We start from the raw sequence: 7,767 nt of genomic DNA, 5'->3' as shown, positions 1-7,767 counted from the left end.
CCACAGACAGAGGAGACTGGAGGACTACAGTCCATGGGGTCACAAAAAGGCAGATAGTACTGAAGCAAATTAGCACACATGCATGCAAGGAGATGCATATGGGTGGCAAGTTGACAAGGGGTGGACTTATAATTATTAATTGTATATGTCAACTTGACTGGCCACAAGGTACCCAGATTAAATGTTATTTCTAGGTGTGTCTATGAAGATGTTTCCACATAAGATTACATTTGAATCAATGAACTCAGTAGATTGCCTTCTCAACATAGATGACCATCATTCAGTCCACTAGCACCTTACTAGAACAAAAGGTGTAGGAAGAATTTGATTTTTTTTTTTCCTTGAGCTGAAACATCTCATCTTATTTTCTCTTGCCCTAGGGTTTGTACTAAATTATACCATCTGTTTTCCTGGGGGTCTGTAGCTTATAGATAATAAGTTGCAAGACTTCTCAATCTTCATAAATGTGTGAGTCAATTTCTCCTAATCTCCCTCTTTCATATATATTTGTATATGCACATACATGAGGCTTTCCCAAGTAACTCAGTGGTAGAGAACCTGGTGCATACAACTTATTTTTTCTACTTCTTTGGCTTTGGAGAACATTAAGATTTTTAATCATTTTAAGTCTTAAATAATTATCACAGTCTCTCCAATCTAATGCAAACAATATTTAAATTATGTGTCCATGGATTATAATTACACAATTTATTGAGAGATATTTGATCCAAGATATAGTTTCTCAGATTACAAATATAATTGATGTTCTTTTTAAAGTGCTATTATCTATAGATATTTTAAGCCTAAATATGTCTCTCTCTCTCTCTCTTTCACACACACACACACACCCCTTTAGAAAGCCAATGAAAGTATGGTATCAATATATAGTAGTAGTATCTTCTCCAATTGTAGAAAAAGTAAAACAACCTACAGAAGGCATTATTCTAGTATAAAGAAATGTGAAGGGAGTTAGCATCAAATGATACGAGGTGAGAATATTTTCACCTTCAGCTGAGGAGCTGAAGGGCAAATAACCCCATTTGTGGAATTTGATGAGCCCTAAAATGTGAGTAATTTCCTTTCATCTCTAAAGAGAGCTGTGAAAGTCTCACATAAGTCTAGCTTCCATTTGGTCCTCCTGTCAACATGATTAACTGAAGTCTTTAAGTGGTTATTATGAGTTCTAATAAGGAGTCTGTGAGTGAATATTTTGTCTTTTAGAGTAACACTTCTGCTTACTCAACTCTGAAGCAAACATTACAAGGCAACAGACACAAGACTGCTAGTGAAAGTTAGTTTTCTAAGATATCACAATCCACTCCTTGAACACAGAGTGTGTTGTTGAGAGAAGACTATTTTTGCCTGGAAAATTCCGTGGACAAAGGAACCTGGCAGGTCACAATCCATAGGGTCACAGAGTCAGACACAAGTGAGTGACAACACACACACACACCTGATACCTTTCATTTGTTTCCTCCCAGGTCAGGAGAGTCACATGAGCAGTTGAAATCTCAAGGGCTCCTACAACCACTTGGGTTACCATGATTCTCCAAATATGTATTGCCTTCAAACACTCATTCCCAAAGCCTGCACTACATCTTGCTGAGTTTTTGTATACCACTTATTGAATAGAAAGTGAAAATAATTGAAAAAATATTGAAAATATTGAAATTAATTGAAATTATTAATTATTGAAAATAATTGAAAAATAGTAAGCAACTAGTGAAAAATCCAAACTTTAATTTGGCCAGCACAGGGAGCCTTCTGTGTACCTCACCATCTAAATTGAAATTCCTTATTTTAAAATAATTAGATATCAGTTCACTCTGTTTTTCAAACTTCTTTAGCTAAAACCGAAGGTTCATTCATTTGTTTCAAAAAGGAATTTGAGTATGTATAGTCTTGCAAATTATAAAATTCCATTTTTATAATCTATTTTTACATTAATCTTTTTATAAAATGAATTGTATTTAATATTATCATTAAAAATATATTTATGCAGATATACACCTACACACATATGCACACACACCCACTACAGATCAACCCAAGAACAACCCTCATGTTGATTTTCAATTTTATTCCACTCTTAGCTTTGTACTTGAAACAATTGATTAACATAAGGTGCAATACACTGCAGTGAAACATTGAAATAGTTTTAGAAAAATGATGGCCTGAGAAGAAAGGGTAAAACCAGCATTTGCATATCATAACATTTTAGCCTCTTTTCTATATTCTTATGTAAAAAAATGCCGGTTTTTCCTGATGTTTCTTTTAAAATATCTTTTTATTATCTTTTTCGGTGGGTAAACTGATTTACTGGCTTGCTACTGAAGCATTCCAATACTTTGGCCACCTGATGCAAAAAAGTGACTCATTGGAAAATAACCTGATGCTGGGAAAGATCGAAGGCAGGAGGCGAAGGGGATGATAGAGGATGAGATGGTTGGATGGCATCACTGACTCAATGGACATGAGCTTGAGCAAGCTCCGGGAGTTGGTGACAGACAGGGAAGCCTAGCATCCATGGGGTCTCAGAGTCAGACACGACTGAGCAATTGAATTGACTGACTGACCTAAGCACTGCTACTGGTGAATGGACCTTATCTATGGCTTTAAATATTGAAAAAAATTTTCTGTTGCTATAGTTATTTTGTTTTTTACTTTATTTTGATTTTGGACACCTGGATCTCCTTGTCTGTTAATGTTAATGGGAGTGACAGGAAAACATGAAATACAGAAACTATTTTATACAGATAATTTAGAACTTTTGTATCCTTAGAACACGTATAAAGACATAGTGAAAAATAGTAAAAAATTTTTTGAAGGAAAGCTTGTAATCTGTTTTTTTTTTCTATTCAAAACAGAGCAAAGGGAGATTTGACCAATATTTATCCTATCTGATATCATCAGTCTTACCTGATGTCATTATACCATGTATTTCCAATTGCACACATGAATCTGAAGCATTCTATGATTTCCCAAAGTAGAAGCCATATTATGAAATTAAAAGGGTTTCATCAAGTTACCTTCTCTAATAGCTCAGTTGGTAAAGAATCCACCTACAATGCAAGAGGCCCCAGTTCGATTCCTGGGTCTGGGAGATCTTCTGGAGAAGGGATAGTCTACCCACGCCAGTATTCTTCAGCTTCCCTTGTGGCTCAGCTGGTAAAGAATCTGCCTGCAATGTGGGAGACCTGGGTTTGATCCCTGGGTTGGGAAATTCCCTGGAGAAGGGAAAGGCTACTGACTCCAGTATTCTGGCCTAGAGAACTCCATGGACTGAATAGTCCATGGGGTCGCAAAGAGTTGGACATGACTGAGTGACTTTCACGTTCACTTTCATCAAGTTACTATATCTATCAGTGAACATGCTGAAATAAAATTATTGCTTTCTAAGTGAGGTCAAACCTCACCCTGGCAGGCTAATCACCTTGCCAGATCTGCACCACACAGTACAGATGTCTCAGATGATGCCACAGTGAAGAGATGGCATACAGTCTGATCTTTGGTAATGAATTAGCCCAACTCTAGAATGCATTTGCAGTCTATACCAGTCTGAGAGACTGTGGATGGTAAATGAGAAAAAAATTGAATTAAGAGAATTTAGTTATGATCTCCAAAGGTCCTTCAATACCTGGGTTATATGATTCTAAAACTCTTGCCAAGAAAACGTCTGATTTAATTGACTAGATAATTTAATTGACCAAATATATCTATCTATTCAAATCAAAAGATACAGCAGATGTGAATCCTGCACTGGAGAATTGATAAGGTTAATTATGTGTGTGTTTTCTTTCCAGACAGACCATGAAGAGAGTTAATCATTAAAAGCTTTTTGAAAGTGGAGTATATGGGATAATACAGCCCAATAGTCTACCTAAATCACACTATTCTTGAATACTATTAATATTAGCTTTTTTCCGTATACCCTCTCATATGATTTCATTAGCCAAACCTGATCAAGATAGAATCCTACTCATGTTTTTAATCATGTTAAGTTTTAAAAGAAGCATCTATAGTATATAAATAAAGCTTTATATACATTCAATATTTAAGGGTAAAACAACAATAACAATATCTATTTTATATCTAACACCTCTCATTTGCCTGATGTTTTCAACATATTTAAAAAATATCTTTTAATCCTTAAATTCTGGTTTCATCCTGCATTTCCCTAAGTAATATATTTGGAGAAGAAAACAAGTAATTTATCCTGTATAGTTTCCTGTAGTCTGGAGATACTAATTTTTACTAAGTAGTCAACCAAAATGCTTTTAATACAATGCTATATGTGCGTTGCATGCATGCTCAATTGTGTCTGATTCTTTGTGACCACATGGATTGTAGCCTCCATTTAGCATTATATTTCACTTGCTATTTTTCCAAAGTTCTTTTACGGGATCTGATTTAATCTGCTTGGTCCATGCATCATAAGTAAAATCAGTAATGAAAATGGCCCCTCTAGGGAACGATAATGAAATACAGGGTTAAAGAAGCCAGGTCAATGCATTGGTTTAGATTTATGGCAGGCCTGCCCCCAGGGCCTCTCATAGTGTCCCATGCCAGAGCAAACTGGCCCTGAACCATTGCCTGGCCTCTGCCCATAGGCTGCATACACTAGAGTGCTTTGACAGAGGAGAAAAAGAAAAAGAAAATAAAAAAGTATAAACCAGGCCAGACTGATCACATGTTTACACTGAGTTGCTTGAGGTTGAGTCTAAAGACTGAGTTGCCATCAAGGTGAGAGCCCGGGTATCCTTATCAAACTTCAGTGACAATAAGCAAGGCAAAATTATTTTAAACAAAAATTAATATTAAAATTTAAAGCCATAGAAGACGTAATTTCAACAAGATGCAGATTGTGAGAAGATTTTAACAAGCAATTTAGGAGAGGATATAGCCAGTACCAGTATATTAGAAACTTAATTTTATGGGCTATTTCCTCTAAGGCCAAATTTGAAGGTTTATATAAATCATAGTGAACTGAGCCTGAAGGACAGGGAGGCCTGGCATGCTGCAGGCCATGAGGTTGCAAAGAATCAAACATGACAGGGTGACTGAACAACAACGATGAACTGGTCACTTATTAGATTACATTGGAAATCCAAGTATTACTGTTCTAATTTTATGGAGAAAGTATTAAGTTCAGATCGATTTTTTACTTGAATGAGTCTTTAATTTTAACACTCTTTAATTCTTTACCATACTCTTTTTAAATGATCTTACTGTTTTTAACCCTAAAACATCCTATGCTGTCTAGACCAAGAAAAATATAAGAATCCCTAATAAAAAGTTTGATACTTACAAAATCAACTAAAAGAAAACTTTTTTTTTTTAATTTTGAGTTTGTTAATCAACCAAGGTTGGAATCCACTGCTTAGCTTATATCACACCAAACCTCACAGTTCTACCTCATTCTATTTTATTGTTTGTTGACATATTTAAATGATAGAGATCAGAGGTAACAAGATGTACAGGAAACTTTTTCTCACTTTGGAGTTAACCTTGTTTTTCAACCGTGGGCAAATCAGCTTCTTTACCTTTCCTTTTCTTTAAAATAGAAATTTAAATACCCACCTTGAATATGAATATTAAATTGAATAACATAAGAGATTGGATGATAGAAAGTACTCAGTAAATGCTACTGTTCATTCTTCTTTTAATCAATGATGCATTGATTTAAAAAACAAGTGCACTAATGGCTACATTAAATACAGGCATAATTTCGCTACAAATTATTTGTAAAAATAAAAGAAGCAATGAGTAGATTTATTTTAATTCATTTTTAACATCTAGGTCTTGCTGTTGAGTTTATTAATTCATGTATTTATGTTCAGGGTAAATAAATGTCCTCTAGAGAATCAAGGGGTATTTTCTTTATTCAATAATGAATCATATCTAAAAGGGGAACTTAAAAAGCATCTGTAAGCTTTGAAGATTATAACATTTGCTGTTGTAAACATGGGAGGAAACATGTAATATTTATTATAAGTGGCCTGTTGGTCAAAGAAATAAGAGTGCTCCCCGAGGTAAAATAACCATGAGAAGCACACCTAACAAGAAATAAGTAAGGAAAGAATTTTCCATGATCTTGTCTCTTCTAGTTCCATCTAGTGTATTAATCACTCAGACAATGAGACACACACTGAACAGCTGGTCTGAATATCCTGTGAAGTCCTGGAAATTTTGTAATTGGTGTTGGCTCTCAGCACTAGCCCAGGGATATTCAGGATGGCACAGTGAACGTGGAGATGCAAAAGACTTCTCCATTTATCTGAACCTCTGGGGAATCATTTGTTTAGAACTTGGAACTAACTGGGCTTTTCTGTTCTCCAAGCAGCATTTGGGTTATTCAGCCACCCTCAGCATGGGTCAGGCTTGCCAAGGAAAACCACCCTGCTACAAATTCTAAGATTCTCCTTGATACTTAAACTTCACATCTGGTAACACATTGGAAGTTTTCCAATCCCTACACAATTTTTATTTTATTTTTTTCCGGAAAAGGAGACTACTCACCATGTAATTCAAAGTAATATTATCCTTTTCTACAGAATTAATGAGAAGCTATAATTGCCAACACTGTTTACCTGCTACTCTGGGAGTATATTTCCAAGGCACATGAATTAGCCATCGCCAGCTTTCTAATTAGCCTGTGACAACTTTAATTCTAAAGGCATGTTTAATCAACAGCAACAGATGGAAATGCGCCTGGTGGTAAGTCATTGTGTTCACCGCTCCTAAGAGCACGTTTGTCCCAATGGCTCTGAATTATAAGCTATTTAGCATAGTAAGTGCTAAATTACTGGTAATGTTCTCCATCTTTTTTAGGCTATCAGAGTTACAGTACATGAAAGAAATTATTATCACTGACATATATGAATACTTACTACATACTAAACACTATTATTAAACTTAATGAAGCCTCTAAATAACACCTCATGTTAGGGGATTTTTATATTCCCATTTTACAGATAAGGGAATTGAGCCTCAGAAAAATCAAAATGACTCACCAAAATTTCCACAGGTCTTAGCAAGAGGGTTGAAATTTAAATTAACCATGATCATGTGGTAATAAAATCTTTGTTGTTCTTAGTCATATGTGGCTGTTCACTGTAGTGGTTTTAGACTTTGCTGACAAAATTGTGTTATTCTGTGGATCTTGTGATTATAAGATCCAATTTTTCTAACTTTTCTCCTCATAAGGATCAGTAATATACACAGAGGGCAGAAGCTGTCTGCTTTGTCCTTTTATTAATTTTACAAATATATATTAATTCAGAGTGAGTCACTGTACGAAGTTGGACTTATCATTATCTATCTTAAAAAGAGGTCCAGAGACTTTCAGACAACTCTCTCAGTGATGTTCAGACGTTCACTGGAGGTACCTTCACCAAGACACCCATAAGTATACACTTGGTGGCTTTTCCTGCAGCACCCATCAGCCAGCCTTTCTAGAATTTCATCACTGCCAGAGAAAGACAATCCAACAGGCTCTGATTGCCTTTTCTTAAAGTTCCCTGACTTAATATATCAAAGTGGGTTGCCATGCCCACTGGAGGATATATCAAAGTGGAGGATGCCATGCCATCCTCCAGGGGATTTTCCTGCATCTCCAGTGTCTCCTGCATTGGCAGACAGGTTCTTTACCACTAGCACCATCTGGGAAGCTCAGATGCAGGGAAGGGATGCCAGTTTAGGAATTTGGATCTCCTTGACCTGTCCTTTTCAAAACACAATTTCTTCTTTGCCTCTCTATCTCAAAGG

General features: G+C 35.8%; 1 non-coding gene across 1 annotated transcript; it reads left to right on the top strand.

The window, feature by feature from the left end:
• Window positions 1-4,509: 4,509 nt before the first annotated feature.
• Window positions 4,510-4,639, top strand: LOC138985019 (small nucleolar RNA SNORA42/SNORA80 family). Its single transcript, XR_011462255.1, has one exon. It is a non-coding gene; the product is annotated as a small nucleolar RNA SNORA42/SNORA80 family (small nucleolar RNA).
• Window positions 4,640-7,767: the final 3,128 nt, after the last annotated feature.

The sequence above is a fragment of the Bos mutus genome, chromosome 2 (genome assembly GCF_027580195.1).
Source record: "Bos mutus isolate GX-2022 chromosome 2, NWIPB_WYAK_1.1, whole genome shotgun sequence".
Taxonomy (NCBI): Eukaryota; Metazoa; Chordata; class Mammalia; order Artiodactyla; family Bovidae; genus Bos; species Bos mutus.
This window is presented reverse-complemented; position numbering and strand designations above follow the sequence as displayed.